This window comes from Epinephelus fuscoguttatus, linkage group LG14 (assembly GCF_011397635.1).
Source record: "Epinephelus fuscoguttatus linkage group LG14, E.fuscoguttatus.final_Chr_v1".
In the NCBI taxonomy this organism is placed as follows: Eukaryota; Metazoa; Chordata; class Actinopteri; order Perciformes; family Serranidae; genus Epinephelus; species Epinephelus fuscoguttatus.
In genome coordinates, this window is record NC_064765.1 from 6839789 (window position 1) to 6859444 (window position 19656).

A 19656-nucleotide genomic window follows, 5' to 3' on the forward strand; every position below is an offset into this window, starting at 1 on the left:
TCAGTGGTTTGGTGCGGCATCTGCAGTATTGCGGGTACTGCGCCGGACTGTCATAGTGAAGAGGGAGCTGAGCCAGATGGGGTAGCTTTTGATTTACTGGTCCGTCTACATCCCAACCCTCCCCTATGGTCATGAGCTCTGGGTAGTGACCGAAAGAATGAGATCGTGGATACAAGCAGCTGAAATGAGTTTCCTCCGTGGGGTGTCTGGGCTCAGCCTTAGAGATAGGGTGAGGAGCTTTGACATTTGGAGGGAGCTCGGAGTAGAGCCGCTGCTCCTTCGGGACGAAAGGGGTCAGTTGAGGTGGTTTGGGCAACTGGTTAGTGTTACCGGCTCAACCTTTCTTCCCTTTAAGGGCGGTGGCCTTGTGGGTAGCCTGTCAGGGTGTGATGTGTGCTCTGGTGTGTGTGGAGGGCAGCAGCTCTCTCGCAGTGTCATGGTGAAGATGGCATTCAGCAAATAGTGATGACAGCAGTAGTGTCTAGATAAACTCAGGGGTGCTGTTGGACCTCATGAGAAGGCCACGTTTGTTGTCTTGCGGTGAAGACTGCAATAAAGCCATTGTTAGTTGAATGGCATCTGATCGCCTCACCATCCTTCCTTCTGTAGAGTGGTCCAGAAGCTACTTACCAGCTGATGACGAGCCAAGTTAAATTGAACATAGGTGAGGATTGGGATGTGGATGTTCCCAACTACAGTTCAGAACCAGTAAGCGGTCACTGAGAGAGGTAGCATAAAGGCCCATTTATGCTCAACGTTAAATACGGATCCGGATACGGACGAAGCCTTCTGTCCGTGCTTCGCATTCATTTCGTCCATATTTCTGCACGTTTCCATAAAGCTTACGGATACGGGCCAAACGGAGCAGTACCACCGGGAACCGTGTTGCTGTCACTACCCAATACGTAGCTCTAGTGAGACACGAAGAAGAAATAACAATTCAATTTCTCTCATTGGCAGTACTAGAGAAAAGAATTCTCCGTCCTCCAGTCGTGATGCATTTAACGGCCTCACCGACCACCGCCTCCTACAATGCTGCCCCTGTTTTTGTCTTTTATACAAGAGGTACATTATCAATATCTCCTTCACAGTCGCCATGTTTGTTTTTGAGTTTGTTGTTGTCATAAACTTTTGACGCTGGGCTGCCTGGTGGTGGATATATTGGTTAACATCCATGCCAACGTAAAGGGCGCATGGAAGTATGTGGGCAGTGACGGTAACATCGTTTGAAACGGACGTAACATTTTCATACGTAAAGGGAGCATAAATGAGCCTTTAGGATGCTCCATGGGCACAGTTAGAGGTGTTCCAGGCTCGTCCCACTGGGACAGGGATTACATATCTCATCTGGCCTGGGAGCACCTTGGGGTCCCCCAAGAGGAGCTGGGGAGAGGGATGTCTAGGATGCTTTGCTTGGCCTGCTGCCCCCACGACCCAGCTCTGGATAAATGGATGAAAATGGATGGATACAAGACAGAGCAGTAAGATTATCATACAGGTTTTAAACAAACTCCTATCTTAGCCAGACTTACTTGAAAAGAAAATGAATTATAGGTTGCAAATATTCATCACAGTCAATAGACAAACCTCCTGTTGTGCGTACAGTTTCCTTGTGCAGCCAGAGATTATTGCAAATAATTCAGGTGCACTCTCTTCAGCTTTTACCTCCAAATAAAGTGGTTTGAATAAAGTTCAAGATAAAAGTATATTTTACTTTCCTCACAGGCTTCTAAACACGAATGAAGGAACAAATATGTTACTAAAAAGCTTTTTTTTTTGCTTCCCCACAGACGTATCTGTATGTGCAGCTTCTCTTTTCCAAACATCTGTGGGTCTTTTGCTCCCTCACGTCTTTATAATCTTGCTCTTTGACATAATTCAATGTCATTTAGATATGAATCCTTCTATTAGAGCTGGGCATGACTTGAAAGCCTGCTCAAGGTTTAAATGATAATATTTCATACGCTGGACCTTCTGTGTGTTACTCCATGTTCTTAGATGAGAACACTCGACTATAAATTACCACTCAAGGCTTTTATACCAAGGAACAGTCTTCAAAAATCCCACAAAGTCACATGCAGCAAACACATGGAGCTTCTTTGTGACGGCTTGAAAAGAACATGTGCTCTCAGAGTTAAAGGTTTGAATTCAGACTGTTTATCAGCGGCAGAGCCCTCCGGCAACTTCTTTTCTTTAGACTCTCCACTGTGTCTGATAAAGTCTTTATACTCATTAAATAAAACATCAGAAGCACCCTCATCCAAAAAAGATGTAAAAGTAGCCTTAGTGTCATCACTTGTTTGGAAGCCAGTGAGGGATCACACCCTGTTGCTACACAAAAATACCTGGTCTCTGCCATCAGGTTAGGGCAGTCCATATTTAGCAATTCACACACTGGTTTCATACAAAGGTTTTAGTCATACTAAAAAAATATCACAAACTGTTTTAACATACTAAATAGCATTTTAGTGTGGAATTTTGGATGCAGGCTTTGTGCCCATCTGATGATACAGCCCTTGGTAACTCGCACCAAAACAATCTAGATTAAGTAATAGCTGTAAAGGCAGGGGAGGACAAACATGTATTTTGATTTTGGGGGGTGAACTGTCCCTCCAGGTTTAAGTTTTTGCAAAACATGCACTCAGTTCTCTCTGATGGGTCGTCATGTTCCCTCGTCTTCTGTTTCAGAATGGTCTTCTCATCATTTTCTGCAGCAGCGTGCTGAGAGACCACCTCCAACTTCCACTTGTCTGTTATTTTCGATATCATTATCCTGTTTGTTACCATGTATTAGGTACAAATGCTGATTTGTGGCTGCTACGTCATTCTCAAAAAATTGCGTTGCATAGCAACCAGGATGATACTGATGCTTGATGACCTCTTGCTCTTTCTGTTCTGGTGACACACACACAGCAGAACTTGGTGTTTCAACTTGAGAAATATGTTCCTCATCTGATCAGAGCTTTTAACAGCAACACGGTGTCTGTGTGTCTGCAAACTTTGATCAAATGAGTTGTCATCCACTTAAAGTGATGAACTGCAGCTGTAACAAACATCAGGTTTGACCCTGCTGGTGTTCATTAAACAACGCAAGTGCTCTGGAGAACATCCATTAACCATTAATGACACAGTTTCAGTATGTCACACAGTGCAATCAGAGCCATGTAAGAAATATTTGAGACACAAATACTAATTTGAACCTAAATACTTAATGGTAACCCTTAATAATAGATATTTATGAATGAATAAATCAATTCATTCATTCATTTTGGTTTCAGGTCTTGTCAAAAGGACGCCCCATCCTGTCACAGTTATGACACAAGCAGAGAAGTAAAACATACATATGTTTACACATAACACACAAATCACACACACAGGTGGAAGTTAAAGGGACTATGGATGGCGTGACACCAAGGCGCGATGCCTGCCAAGCTGCAGACCACTGTTTAGGACCAACAAACAACAAAACTGGTTGTTTCTGTAGGGGCTAAACACGGGTGGTTTGTAGCAACCAATCATTGTGTTTCCACCAGCTTTTTCGGCACCAAATGTGGGTGTTCTGTAGCAACTTGTTGATGTGTTTATACTGGCTTTTAAAGGCACCAAACATTGGTGTTTTGTAGCAACTCTTACTGTGTTTTCAGCAGTTTTTTAGGCACCAAATGGTGCTAAAAAGCACTTTATATACACCAAGCATTGGTGTTTTGTAGTGACCCATCGCTGTGTTTCCAGCGGATTTTTAGGCACCAAACGTAGGTGTTTTATAGCTACCTGTCACTGTATTTTTGTGGCTTTTAAGGAACCAAACATGGGTGATTTGTAGCAATGCATCGCTGTGTATCCAGCAGTTTTATTGGCACCAAACAGTGCTAAATAGCACTTTTTAGGTACCAGTCATTGGTATTTTGTATGGCTGTGTTTCTAGTGACTTTTTAAGCACTAACAGTGCTTTTTTTCTAGCTACCTATGGCTGTGTTTCTAACGAATTTTTAGACACCAAACATGGGGGTTTTGTAGCAACTTTTCCCTGTGTTGTCATCAGCTTTTTAGGCACCAAATGTGGGTGTTTTGTAGCAACCTGCCGCTGTGTTTCTAGTGGCTTATAGGGCACCAAACATTGGTGTACTTTAGCAACTCACACTGTGTTTCCATCAGCTTTTTAGGCACCAAACATGAGTGTTTTGTAGCAACTTGTCCCTGTGTTTCCATCAGCTTTTTAGGCACCAAATGTGGGTGTTTTGTAGCAACCTGTCGCTGTGTTTCTAGTGGCTTATAGGGCACCAAACATTGGTGTACTTTAGCAACTCACACTGTGTTTCCATCAGCTTTTTAGGCACCAAACATGAGTGTTTTGTAGCAACTTGTCCCTGTGTTTCCATCATCTTTTTAGGCACCAAATGTGGGTGTTTTGTAGCAACCTGTCGCTGTGTTTCTAGTGGCTTATAGGGCACCAAACATTGGTGTTTTTTAGCAACTCACACTGTGTTTCCATCAGCTTTTTTGGCACCAAATGTGGGTGCTTTGTTGCAACTTGTAATTGATAGTATTTTACAGAGGCATCACTGCTTTTCCAGTGGGAAGTGTGCCCCAGAAGCCTAGTATTTTCAGCAAAAGAGAAAGTGAAAATTCTTAAAGTTACTTCACCAAGATCACAGTAACTACCTTGATACCACAAACACCAGTACTTAGGTTGAATCCTTAATGACATATTAGGTGGAATTTAAATGCTGTCTGTCTTCACCACAAGGTGATAAAGGAATGGTAGAAGGAAAACATGTGAGATGGATATGATTGAGGTGGGCGAGGTAGATCTTGTCATGCATAGAGTTGAGATTTAAAACATGGTAAAAACATACCATGTCACACAGAGAACTATTTTAATGCAGTGGAAAAATACAAGTTGAATCAGTTCACTTTCCCCTGTGCGCGACGCCCAGGTTGGGCAAACAACCTCCACGTCTCCATGGCAGCAGAGAGCTGCGAGCAGTGCAGCAGTGATGCAAAAACACCCCCAGCTCCAAATGTAGAATTTCACTTTGGTCTGTTCTGTGTGACCAGGCATTTCTAGAAGATGTACCTGTTTCACCCATGTGACAGGACAGATGTGATGATTATGAATTAATCAGATTTTGGTTACGTAAAACAGCCCTCATGCTCTCTGGGCTTGGTCGAAGGCCAACAGCTCAGCTGCCACTGTGGACTGTGATGAAGGAATTCCAACATAAAGGTGGCTCCTTGGTTTAGATGATGCAGGCAGATCTGATGGTTTGATTTTCATTTGTATGACTCACTTTGGTGAAAAGTTGGCGTCCTATAGCTTTAGGATCATTCTGTTTTAAATGCTCATTGAGGTTAGACTTCTGGTTTGTTTGGTTATCTCAGAAAGCTGTCAACATGTTTCATGTACATTTTCCTCAGAGGTCTGGGGTGGACTATTTTTTGTACCAGATTCAGATTCTGTAACATCATGTTGCCACACCAATTTTATCCTCATCACTTTTTTCTGCCTTTTTCTTTTAATCAGACTTTTTTTCTGATGCAGAGCAATCACCACTCCACCCAGCTTGGTCTTTGCAAGGTGCTGGAAACATTAGTGTTTCACTTTATTGTTGAGCTTTCGGTCTGTTTAACCTTCAGAGCATACATACTGTAAGGCAACAATGGACAGGCAGGTAAAAGTGAATGACTCAAAACTCCACCAACTGCTGCTGAAGAAAAAAGTAAAGAGTTCCACCTGTGCTGCGTTCATGGACCCGCACAAACCTCTGAATTTAGAGAGGGAACACAGACTGATACACAAGGACACACAAACAAAAAAAGTCTGGACATTACTGGACCCTGTTTTCCCAAAAACAGTACCTCCTCTTTCTTAAAATAGGATAATTAAACAAATTAATTCACTGAATTGCTCCCAGATGGCCTGATATTTAGGATTTCAGTATTTCAGGACCACATCAGGCTGTGGTGTTTTATGTGAGTGTGTCATAACTGACTAAATTACTCATCTTCATCTCCTCTTTAAATTTTAAGTTTTTACCTCCAAAACTACTTAAATGAAAATAAACACTTTGGCTGCTCAGCAAATGGCAGAGAGCTCCATGAATGTGTACTGAGATGATTAAAAACAGATTAAAAACTGATGACTCACTTTCCAATTTTCACTGGCGCCCATACCCCAACACACACACACACACACACACACACACACACACACCCGCTGATGTCTCCTCTTCCTTAACCTTATTTGTGTTCCTGTCCCTGTCCTCTGTGTGTCTGTTTGTTGGCTTTAAAGGTTCAGCGTGGGTGAGCGAGGGGTGACTGCTAAAAGTCCCATAGCAACAAGCAAATAATAAACAGATTCCAGTAAACAACATGGATGGAAGGTAAACTGGATCGACCAGTTTCTGTTTCTGTCCCTAAGTCTGTGTGAGTGACTGTTTTCTGCAAACACAGGACAAATACATGTGTCATTGTGTGTCCTGTGAGTTAGGTACATGCTTTTTTATAACCATAATTAAAGGGGAACTAATGTGTTTTTCAACCTGGGCCCTATTTTCTGATCTACTTTTGACTAAATGAATGATAGGATGTTCAATATTTGACATTTCTCCAGTACGAAGCTCGGGATGAACTGCCTGCAGCCAGTGAGCATGCGCTATAGTAAATAATAGGGCACTCAGACAGTGTCAAACAACATCAAAATAAATCCACTAAAAGTGCATTTTCTTTCCACACAGATAGGCTTGGATTGTTAGTATAATTATCAGACGACATAACGGAAAGGAGAAATGAACGTCTGTTTTTACCTTTAGCTGGATTCGGACATGTTCCTCTGCCTGTTGCTGCTCCCTCTCTCTCCTCGTCTGCTCTTCAGTTTCAATGAGCTCTGCGTCCGTGTACTCCGTGTTCAAATAAATACAGGCGGTCATCAAATTCAAATGGCTCATCCAGATCCAGTTGGTCAAAATCGGGTAAAAATTCGGACGTGTTTGTTGTGGCAAATAAAAACACTCACTCAGAGAGTGAAAGTCTGGCTCTGAAATCTCACGTCTCGCGAGATTTGAGTTGTTGCAGGAAGTTACCGCTGGACTTACCTTACAAACGCGAGGAGCAGTGGCGTGCACAGACTTTTTGAAGGGCAGGGGCAAAAAGAAAAAAAAGGGCACATACAGTGCATTCTCGCCATGTTTTGGCTCCCAAGAGGGCACTTTAGCACGCGTTTTGGCTCCCAGGAGGGCACTTTAGCGTGTGTTTTGGCTCCCAGGAGGGCACTTTAGCGCACGTTTTGGCTCCCAGGAGGGCACTTTAGCGTGTGTTTTGGCTCCCAGGAGGGCACTTTAGCGTGTGTTTTGGCTCCCAAGAGGGCACTTTAGCGCACGTTTTGGCTCCCGGGAGGGCATTTCAGCGTGCGTTTTGGCTCCCGGGAGGGCACTTTAGCGAGCGTTTTGGCTCCCAAGAGGGCACTTTAGCGCACGTTTTGGCTCCCAGGAGGGCACTTAAGCGCGTGTTTTGGCTCCCAGGAGGGCACTTTAGCGTGTGTTTTGGCTCCCAGGAGGGCACTTTAGCGCACGTTTTGGCTCCCAGGAGGGCACTTTAGCGTGTGTTTTGGCTCCCAGGAGGGCACTTTAGCACAAGTTTTGGCTCCCAGGAGGGCACTTTAGCGTGCGTTTTGGCTCCCAGGAGGGCACTTTAGCGAGTGTTTTGGCTCCCAGGAGGGCACTTTAGCGCGCGTTTTGGCTCCCAGGAGGGCACTTTAGCAAGCATTTTGGCTCCCAGGAGGGCACTTCAGCGCGCGTCTTGGCTCCCAGGAGGGCACTTCAGCGCGTGTTTTGACTCCCAGGAGGGCACTTTAGCGCACATTTTGACTCCCAGGAGGGCACTTTAACGCGCATCTTGGCTGCCAAGAGGGCACTTTAGCGTGCGGTTGGCTCCCAGGAGGGCACTTTAGCGCACGTTTTGGCTCCCAGGAGGGCACTTTAGTGTGCGTTTTGACTCCCAGGAGGGCACTTTAGCGCACGTCTTGGCTCCCAAGAGGGCACTTTAGCGCGCGTTTTGACTCCCAGGAAGGCACTTTAGCGTGCGTTTTGACTCCCAGGAGGGCACTTTATCGCGCATCTTGGCTGCCAAGAGGGCACTTTAGTGCGCGTTGTTCAACAGTTGGGCCACGAGGGGGGGCAACTGTCCACCGTTAGTGGACGTATTTTGACATCGTTTGACGCTGTCTGAGTGCCCTATTATTTAATATAGCGCATGCTCACTGGCTGCAGGCAGGTCAGCCCTAGCTTCGTATTGGAGAAATATCAAATACTGAACATCCTATCACTCATTTAGACAAAAGTAGATTGTAAAATAGGGCCCAGGTTGAAAAACACATTAGTTCCCCTTTAACCATTTTACTCACCGGCTCAGTCGCCAGCTGGATAATTATACTGTCGAAACGTTATCTTTATTGATTTTAACAACACTGAACAAAGACATACAAATACAACCGCCAAGTATTTAACACACATGTAATACACCCCCAACCCCAAAAGTATAGCTTCAAAGTCAAATAAAATTCAAAAAATGAATGAAAAAGAGAAGGAAGAAAATCATAGATTACAGGTTGAGGATCGTATTGGCGCAATACAATACACTTCAATTTAAACACACGTTACATTGATGTACAAATTTGAGCTTGCATTTCCTCTTGTTTCATACACTAATGTAGGAATTCAGTCATATTCTTGTGTTTCCTCTCCCTGAAAGAGCGCCGCAATCAGCTCACTGCCTAAATTATAAAATGTCATGTCTGTCATGCAGCTCATATCCTTGCTGAACAGGGAGTTTCTCATGGAAAACCGCCGTCTGGGGTTTTGTGTCTGGGGGTCAAGGACCGTATGCAGCCCGTGTCCTGCCAGAGAATTTAGAGAAAGCCCTTAAATTTCCCGGACAAGAGAAGGATTTCCACAAGATTGGAGGTACAAGAGTTCAAGGTAACCTCTCCTGCCGCTCCTCCTCACTCCCACACTGCTCTGCTCCGCGGATCCACATCACAATTAAAAGCCAGCAAAAACGCAAAGACGGTTTGTTACAGTTGTGAGGGAAGGAGGTGATGTAACTCAGGACTGTTTACGATGTATTTTTACTTCTAGTGTGAGTGTTAAGTGATATTAAACAACAGATCTTTTTTTAGAATGATAGCTTTTAGCCTGATAGTTTCAGGATAACTTTGCATGTTTAAGGACTTAAAGGTTGTAAATTACTTCTTTAGTGTATCTGTAGGATTTATATAAAAACTAGTTAATGTTGATATTGTGTAATGTAGCCTGCACCAGTGTTCTTTGATAGGAAAGCAGCCGTGTCGACTCTTCCGTCATCCAGAAATTCCAAATATGCAGAATGTGTCCACTCCAGTTTTGGTTGGTTATCAACAAAATCTCATAAACTTAAGCTCATGTGTCTGCCTGCAGTCCGTCTTCTCTGACATCTGTTGATGGTTTTATGATGTTTGAAAAAGTTTTAAAGCTGCATTAGTGTTTTTCTCGACCATTTGGGGGCAGAAGAACTGCATGATAGGCTAAACAACACATCTGGCAAATCACTGCCTTATAAAGATATTAACTGATATATTTACTGTCACTCTTTTAGTAGATCCGGCAGAGCGACATTATCAGTCATCTCAAGTCATATTTGTGTCCACTTGATGAGTGAAAGTCTTAAACTCATGTCTGCTCTGTTTTGCCTCTACCAACTGTTTAATCATTACAACAATATTGTGTAGCTTTGTTGCATGTGCAGGATAGTTCCCCAGAAACATTTTGTGCGGCCTCTAAAAATGACCTGAAATACATGTATTATTTTATTTGATTGGTTTATATCATCCACGTTCCATTTCATTACTTTCGATACACTTTGCTTCCATTTCATACACCACTCAGCTACTGCATCAAACTGCGCCCTGTCAGGTTAGAAATGACAGCTTGTAGAAAACCCCCCAGTCGCCAGAATAAAATATTGGCGTTGTACATCTCTGCAAACCACAGATATGTTACATTTGTACATTTCCTACATATAATATTAACATTTCTAAAGTGTTGTAGTTTAGGTTATATGTCTATGAGCTGAGTTTCTCATCGGTAGGTGAAGGGGATGGTGGATGGTGTGACAACTGCTGCCAAGCAACAGACAGCAACAGACGACTGCTCGAGACCAACAAATAAGAAATTGGGTGAGTTTTGACGAGATATCAGGACATTTCCAGCTGTGTTTATTGCAACAAAACCAGGTATTTTTTTAGCGACACGTCGAGACATTTCCAGCCCTGCTTTCTGCGACAAAAGGTTTTTGTTTTTTTTTTGTTTTGTTTTTCAACATGTCAGGACATTTCCAGCCACACTTATTGCAGCAAAACTGGGTATTTTTTAATAAGATGTTGGAAATTTTTCAGCCATGCTTGTTGTGACAAAACCATTTATTTTTTGGACACGTCAGGACAATTTCAGCTGTGCTTGGTGCGACAAATCTGTGTATTTTTTAACGACACATTTGGACATTTCCAGCCATGCTTTTTGCAACAAAATCAGGCATTTTTTTGATGACATGATGGGACATCTGGGTATTTTTTGGACAACACAGCAGGACATTTTCAGCTTTGTTTATTGACAAAACTGTTATTTTTTGACCACACATTGGGACATTTTCAGCTATTTTGTTGCGACAAAACCAAGTATTTTTTGATGACACATTGGGATATTCCCAGCCATGCTTGTTGCAACAAAACCAAGTATTTTTTTAAAGACATGTTGGTACATTTCCAGATGTGTTTGTTGTGACAAAGCCAAGTATTTTTTGACCACATATTGGGACTCAGCTTTTCAAAACTAGACATGCTTGTTGCGAGGAAACTGGGCATTTTTTTAACAACACGTTGGGACATTTCCAGCTGTGCTTGTTGCGACAAAACCGAGTATTAAGACATGTTGGTATGCTTTCAAAACAATATATGGGTACATTTCCAGCCCTGTTTGTTCTGACAAAAACTGGTATATTTCTAATAACACGTCAGGATATTTACGACCGTGCTTGCTGCGACAAAACCAGGTTTTTTATAATGGCATGTTGGAACATTTCCAGGCATGCTTGTTGCAACAAAACCAGTCTTTTAAACAACACATGGGGACATTTCCAGCCATGTTTTGTGACAAAACCTGGTTGTTGTTTTTTTACCACACATTAGGACATTTCCAGCTGTGCTCGTTGTGACAAAACCATTTTTTAAACAACAAATTGGGATATTTCCAGCCATTGTTGTGACACAACCAGGTATTTTTTTGACGACACAGTGGGACATTTTCAGCTGTGTTTGTTGGGACAAAAACTATTGTTTTTTCAAGCTGTGTTTGTGTCAACAAAACCAGGTATTTTAAGGCAAAACATGATGTTTTCCAAACCTTAACCAAAAGGATTTTGTGCTTAAACCCAACCACACATTAACCACAGCTTTGTCGCAACATAAAGATAAAAATTGAAACATAAAGTAACATTAAGTCTCAACATATCCACCACACATTAAACATAATGTAACATATCTGCTGATGTGTGGTGTGCAGAAAAATACAATGCCAACGTCATTCTGGCATTTAGGTCGCAACTAGTGGCACCTTGCGAGCTTTGCAGGTATGATGTTCTGTTATCAGTGCTAGTGCTATTAGCTAAGATAAGTGATTTTGGTGGACAAGTCAGCAGTTTAATGTGGAAGTGAGATGGAAAAGATATTTTGTTTTTATGTGTGCACTTCTCCAGTGCTGCCCTCAGTCACACGCTGGCTCCCTGAAGTAGCACTCAGTCATCAAAACTACCACCTATGTAGACTACGTGCCCTCAGCGTGAAGTCATGTTTAAAGTGTTAGCGTGTTAGTTTCCTGCTCAGTCTCAGTCTGACATTACATTCACTAAGCAGAGGCTTTTGTCCAGAGTGACTTGCAACAAGTGCATCACCCAAGACTGGAAGTGCATCCCCAAACAAAAAACAAACACCATTTTTCCGCAGGCCTTATTTTATTTCTCTGTAATTGCACATAAACACACACACACACACACACACACACACACACACACACACACACACAAACAGTGAGCAGGAAGTAAAATGAATGAATTCCAGTTATTGACATACTACTTCTACATACTTGAATTGGTCCCATTTGTGCTCAACTTCAAAATAAATGAAGAATAAATAATTTAATTAGAAACCAGGAGAGACTTAAAATCCAGCTCTGACCTGAGCACAACTCTGAGTTCCCCTTTGGACCCAGTGAGATGATACATTCGTTTTTCCTGCGCTCTGCTCTGCTCTTCTCTCTCAGAAGACAGCTCTGTACTGATACTAATAATCCATCTGTCCCCTGACTTAACCTTTGATTCACCTCTGAGTGCATGCAGCAGAATATTTGGTCTATTACTGGAGTAATAGACAGATGGAGAATGAAAGCGCTGAGAGTCCAGCCCCTTCTATCTGTCCGTCATTACTGCCCGAGCAGCCGAAGCACAGAGGGCCGCTGAAACTAATTCAGACATGATTAAGGACAAAAGATGGGCAGAGAATGAATCAACTTACATTTACAAAAGAATTTGGACTCGAGAGAACCAGAGCGGCTCCACATCGATGGAGATACACGGTCCGAACATGTGACACGTTTGCTCAAACACAGAGTGAAATTCACAGCCCTCCCACACACACATTTCCCTGTCTGAGGGGGAGGGCACGTTTATCTTTCTCTCTCCGTCTCTCGCTGGTCTCTGTGCTACTGGAGCAAAGGCTAAAGGAGAAGAGAGGACACAAGAGGGAACACACAGTTCCTCCCTTCACTCAGGAGTTTTTGGAAAGGAAATAGTCCACTGGTGCTGCCTCGTATAGCACAACATCATGCTGCAGTGTGTGTCAGCGGCGAATACGGCAGATAGAATTATCAGAGGATAATTGAAGTGGGCAGAGAAAGAATCCATGAATCAGAGGAAGTATTCCATGTTTCTAAAGGACTAAAAGCCTGAATGAATGAGTCATATGAGGCAAACATGTAGAGAGGAGAAAACAATGCTGGACTCTGTTTGCTGCTTTCTCCTTCAGCCTTTCCTCTGTTCAGCACGTCACATTTAAAGTATTCAAACACTCCTCAAAACAAACTTGCAGCTGCTGCAACATTTGGCTTTGTTCCACTTCAGTTGTATATATTTCGCATAGAGCCATTTTTCCTGATTCAGATCTATTTTTATTTGGGGGAAAACAGTTGAAACAACTGAACAATGAAGCTGATTCTTTTAAGTTAAAGCTGCTAATAACTTGTTTTGTTGACTGACTGACACTCATCCCTTCACGCTGTCCTCCAAACCCTTAACCCATCATATCTGTTATAGATTACGGTCAGTCATGAGACGGGGTTAGAAGCGTGCCATTCACTCCTTGTGTGACGGGGTCAAAAATTCACTTTCCCGCCATGTTTTGCTGTGTTTATCATTTATTTGCATGTTCTTATCAGTGTGCTGTGCTTCTAACTTACCCTGTGAGTTTGTATATGATTTTATTTATGGTTTTATTTTTAATCGCTTTGCTTGTTTTTGGTCTGTTTTGACGTGTGTTTTGTTCTGTTTTTCAAACAGCGCACTGTTGAACTGTCATGACCCTGAGTAAACCAAGCAACTGAGAGACGAGCAGCCCTCCCGAGAGCCATCAGCCACATCCACGAGAAGTGCAGAAAGGAGACGTGCAGCTGACAGCGTCCGCCAATGCCGTTCTGCTCAGGCCTGGGTCTGCAGCAGGAAGTCTGTAGCCCAGGAAGTTGGAGCAATTTGGGGTCAGCATGAAAGTCGTGTAAGGCTGGAGTTGGTCTGATGCTGAAAGGGTGGATGTTGACACAGAAAGAGTTGCTGAATGGGACCGAACTGCTTGATAGGATTTTAGCCGACTGCTGAACAGCCATTTTTAGTGTTTTAGCGAGCCTGAACTGTATTTTACTGTCTTTAGTATTTTATTAATGGTGTTGCTTTTATACTTCAACACTAGTAACTGATGGTACCATCATTGTTTATTCTTAAATGTGACAAATTCCATTTTAAGTGACTTTTATTCTCCTGCTTGGTTCTCCTGCATGTGTGGTGTTGTCGGTTTCAATTCCATCTAAATTTCTAAATTAATTTTAAAGCACAAAACAGTTTTGTTGCTGGGCTATAACCATATTTCCCACGCGTGCTCACTCTTTCTCTAGCTGTCAGCGCGCGGGGCTGTCAATGGAGTCACCTGCTGTTCTACTGCTGATTCACAATCAACCAATAGCACAGTCCTTCTCTGTTGGCCTATCACCGGTAACACTTTACTTGAAGGTATCTACATAAGAGTGACATGACACTATCATAACTATGATATGACACTGCCATGAACTTGTCATAAACATTATGTACATGTCATAAACGTTTATGCCTGCTGTCATTAAGTGTCATTCATTTTTTGTAATGACAAGTTGACATTGTTTGGGATGTCCTTATTATGACAACTTGACATTAATCAAAGTGACATTACCAGAAGTTGTCTTTGTCATGACAAGTTGACATTAAATTTGTTTGGGATGTCCTTATAATGACAACTTGACATTAACCAGGATGACATTACCAAGAGATGTCTCTGTATCAATTATTATGTCACCTGGTCATAAACGCAAAAAGAGGTGCATTTCTTGTTAATGTCAAGTTGTTATGACAAAGACATCTTCTGGTAATGTCACTTTTATTAATGTCAAGTTGTCATAATCAAGACAACCCAAACATTGTCAGCTTGTCATTACAAAAACTGAATGACACTTAATGACAGCAGGCATAAACGTTAATGACATGTATATAATGTTCATGACAGGTTCATGACCGTGTCATGTCATAGTTATGACAGTGTCATGTCACTCTTATGTAGATACCTTCAAGTAAAGTGTTACCCTATCATCTTACTGCCTCTCGTTTTAAATCTGTCTTTTTTCTGCCTGCAGCGGTGCGCACCCTCCACGTCCCCATCACCGCCTAGTCTTCTCAGATTCATCAGCCATCAGCCTCAGAGTCATCAGCCACCAACCCTTCCACCAGTATCTGGACTCTATAGGAGGATTTATCCTGCTGCTGCTCAGATGTCCCCCAGTGTCCAAGCACCAAAGACTTCTGTTACATCTTAATCAGTATAATCATCCTTTAATCCGCACACTCATATACTATATGAAACAAATCTTCGCTTGATTCATCTGTCTCACCTGGTTGAAATACACAATTAATATGTTTAAGTCTTGTTTAGTTACCAAGAGCACATGTGGTTGAGCAAACAGAGCTGAATGTCGCTGTGACACTTTCTGGGCTAAAAGGGAACATTCTCCACCATCATTTTATTGTTACAGAGCGGCGTTGACAGTAGACTTTACACAGAAGTTCCAAATGAGGCTGACTTACCCTTTTGGCCCTTTTTAAGCGGCCTCAGAAACTATTTTAGAAAATGTCAAACAAGCTCTGAAATTCAGGTCAGTGAAATGATCTCATTTCAGCTGTAAAATATGCAACTGTACAACTCTGAGCAGGCCGACCACCTCGGCTGCATGCAGATTATGGCTGAAATAAGGCAGGATGACCTTACAGTGCTGAGAGGAGTTTGGGAAATATAAATCAGGGTTGGGCAGACCCGTCGAGAAGCTGCAAGTCCTCCAGAGCCACATCACACTGCCTCAACTTAAAACAATGGTTTAATTTAATCACATCTCCACTGTTTGTGAAAACAGCACATAGACAAACAAAAATACTATTTTGATTGGTTTGCTGGTGAATTAAGCACTTAAATATGAGGGAGTCATGTGTATAAACCCCTCCAGTGTTTCTATTCTAACATAGTTAAATCTACTCTATAAGAGCTGCTGCACATTGGCAGCTCCAAGTGGCAACAAGAGGGAACTGTTTTAAAGGTGTGACACTTTCAATCCACCTCAGACAGCATGTTAATGTTTACTCGCGATAATTTATAAGAGAGAAAAGACAGAAGAATATCTGATGTTGTTAAAGGAAATGTGAGCAGAATCAGCAGAGGAACACTTAACAAGTTAGGGGTTTAAATTTTATGTGTGGTAAATTATTACCTGTGTAGAATAAGGACAGACAGCAGGTACTGTAACCCTCTGATTAAGGTTTTATTGATCTACTTGTAAAAGCCACAGAAAGTCACCTGGATAGTCTACAGGTACATAATGACAAAAAAGGTGTCCATCCATCCATCCCTCCAGTGTGTTCTGGGTCTGCCCCGGGGCCTCCTACCAGTGGGATGTGCCTTGAACATCTCTAACAGGAGGCGCCCAGGAGGCATCCTGATCAGATGCCTGAACCACCTCAACTGACGCCTTTCGACACAAAGGAGCAGCGGCTCTACTCCGAGCTCCCTCCGGATGTCTGAGCTCCTCACCCTATCTCTAAGGCTGAGCCCAGCCAGAAGAAGGTGTGTGGAATTTAATTCAGAAACAACCATTCCTGTATGAAAACTCATAAGTGTATCAGATCCACTGGAAGAGGTGTAAACTACTTAATGTTGAAGTTCTAACCCTTTGGCTTCACTTTTGTTTATCACATGTCCCACATCATATTTGACTGTGAGACTCTCCAAACTTGTTTGGGTGTAACATTTTTGTAACTTGTGACTTGTCTTGAAAAAATGTGCTGAGATTTCTAATCAGTCACCTCAACAAACACTGTTAACATCTCTGTTGTCACCGTGCCACAGTGTCACCATTTTGGCACCTTTCAGGTACCTGCAAAAGGAGGAAGTTATGAAGTGGATACAGTAACATGAGCACTTTTTAAAACTTTGCAAAGCAGCTCAACAACGGCCTCAGAAATGACCGCAGAGTTGAATCAACATAAAAATGAACACAAATCAGTTGTAAGGCTGTTATAAATTGCACAGATGCTCAGGCTGCCAAAGGCAAAAACTAAGGCAAAGAGCAAAGTGCAATAAACAGTGACTTGACTAGAAAAACAAGTTTTTTAATATCCAGGCTGGCAGAGAGCTGGAACTTAAGATGTTTCTTCTTGTTGATTTATCTAATCTTTAAAAGATTGACAACAGTGGTGTAGTGGAGGGTATATTGCAGGTATTCAGGGTATACCCATCTCTTTTTCTGGCCGTTAAGAGTATACTCACCTATCAGCCAAAAAGCAATTGGAATATACAGTGGTGGAAAAAAGTTTTCGGACACCCTTAAAATTTTACACAATCTCAAATATTATCATGAAATATTTGTGGAAAAATCTTTTTTGTGTTTCAAAAGGTGTGGCTGCATTAGACAGATACAAACAAATACAAATTATATTTTTTTGTTTATTGTTCACAAGAAAAACAAACAACAAAACTAAGTTCTTGACAGTTTCAATATGTCAGTTCTCAACATTGTCGGTATCAAAGTCAACAAATAACAGAGAATGTGTTCAAAACTGAACAAAAAATAAATAAACCATCACATCATCAAATTAATATTTAGTAGTCCTGCCATTGGCACGTAGTAGAGCTCTAATCCTGGCTGGCATGTTCCCCACGAGCCTTTCACACTGTTGAGGGGTAATCTTGTCCCATTCTTCTTGAATTACTGCTTTTAATTCTTCTAAATTCTTTGGTTTATGCTTTGAAACAGACCTTTTGATAATCCACCACAGATTTTCAATGGGGCTCATGTCCGGGGATTGAGCTGGCCACTCTAAGACCTGGATACTGTGCTCCTGCAGCCAAGTTCTACTGGCCTTGGATGTGTGGCAAGGGGCATTATCTTGTTGACACATCCAGTTTTTACCTCGACGGAACAGTGCACGCGCAGCAGAAGGAGCATGTGGGTTTGGAGAATGGTACAATACTTGGTAGAGTTCAATGTGCCATCACAGACAGTGAGATGACCAACACCAGCAGCACTCATGCATCCCCAAACCATGATACTGCCTCCACCATGCTTGACAGTAGGTACTGTACATGCTGGAGATAATGCTTCGCCTGGCCTTCTGTGTACCCTCACATTAGTAGGAGGAAGATAAAGCTGGAAACTGGACTCATCTGACCACAAAATCCAATTCCTGGCTGTCCAGTTCTTGTGTGCCTGGGCCCAACGACGCCGGGCTAACCTCTGTCTCTCATTGATCAGGGGCTTCTTGATAGCCTTGTAGGACCTTAAGCCATGATCTTAAAGTCGGCCACGTACAGTGCGGGTGGAACACTGGACACCAGTTTGGTTTGACCACTGCTGCTGAAGCTCCTGTGATGTCATTCGGCGGTTTTGCCTGCACATGCGGATCAGGATGTCATTTCTTGCTGAAGAAACCCTTGGACGCCCAGATCTTGGTTTGTCTTCCAAGCTGTTGGTTCGTCTGTATTTCTGCAGAGTGTATCCAACTGCTGAAGGACTGCATCTGCACTTCCTGGCTATCTGGCGGCAGCTGTACCCTTCCTGGCTGAGAATCTTTAACTTCAGGCATGTTTCCTGCGTTTGGTTCCTTGTTTTAGCCATTTTTGTGTCTGAAGAACTTTCAGATGTGCTGGCTTTATGTAGACACGAAGCTTGGCAACAAAAATTGTGTCTTTTAATAAAAAGAACGACCTTCATCACTGGTACCAAAATGACCCAATACTCAAAATTTCTTATGTATTTTTATGGAACCAATCAATTTTAAGTTTTTAATGGCTTTTTTTAGGATTTATTTAGTATTTTGGCTGTGACTGTACTAAAAGAAATTGCACTTGAAGACCTAAGAGTGATTCTTAATGCAATATTTCACAAATGCATGGGGTGTCCGAAAACTTTTTTCCACCACTGTATAAGAGAGTATACCCACTTTATCCTCAGTAACCTACCCATCTACCAAGTACTTCACTCACCTCATCGACTACCACTACACCGCTGACTGATGCCAATATTAGAAGACATGGTCTTGTTTCTAAATTGTAATACACCTCATAATCTGATAATTCTCTCAGGCTCATTTGTCTTGTTGGCAGATATCATATTCATAAAGCTAGGGTGCTTTAGATAACACTAAATATCTGTCTGTTTTGTGTTTAACTACAATATATCTTTGACTCTATTTTTAAGATAGCAACAAACAATAAAGCTTTTAAAGCATCTCAAATAATTGGGAAAATTATGTTGATTAAAACATGATTTTTTTTTTGTATTAGTGTTTGTTTCATGTTTTTCCTTAGTTGTTTGATATTGTTGTTTCACATATGATGTAAACAATTATCATTTTAAATAACCTGAAATGTATATATCTAACTGTGTACAGTGTACTGTTTTATCATTTTTTTTATTTTATCATAGTTTATCGTACTTTATTTTATCTCATTTTTTAAAATTTAATTTAATTTAATTTAATTTGAATTTATGTTTAAAAATAAATTTATTTTGTTTTTTTATTGCATTTTATTTTATCGATTTTTTTTTTTTTTAAAAAAGTCTCTTCTTGCCTCTTGGCCCTAGTGGAGGTAAGGAGCATGCGCAAAAGCCTAGAGGCTCACCCAATCAAATAAGGTTATTTTCTACATTTGAATTGTAAACGAGTGTGATTTGTTCCCTTAAGACGTCACTCTTATGTTACGGCCAATCAAAACTACCAAATGAGTGTGGGCGG

The 19656-nt window shown here is 41.9% G+C and overlaps 1 long non-coding RNA gene across 1 annotated transcript in view; it reads left to right on the forward strand.

The window, feature by feature from the left end:
• Window positions 1-17826, forward strand: part of LOC125901213 (uncharacterized) — a 142706-nt gene extending 124880 nt beyond the window's left edge. The window contains exons 4-8 of the long non-coding RNA XR_007450951.1: window positions 6293-6383; window positions 8803-10210; window positions 13639-13832; window positions 14244-14358; window positions 15012-17826. This is a non-coding gene — a long non-coding RNA (uncharacterized LOC125901213). The remainder of the gene's footprint in view (window positions 1-6292; window positions 6384-8802; window positions 10211-13638; window positions 13833-14243; window positions 14359-15011) is intronic.
• Window positions 17827-19656: the final 1830 nt, after the last annotated feature.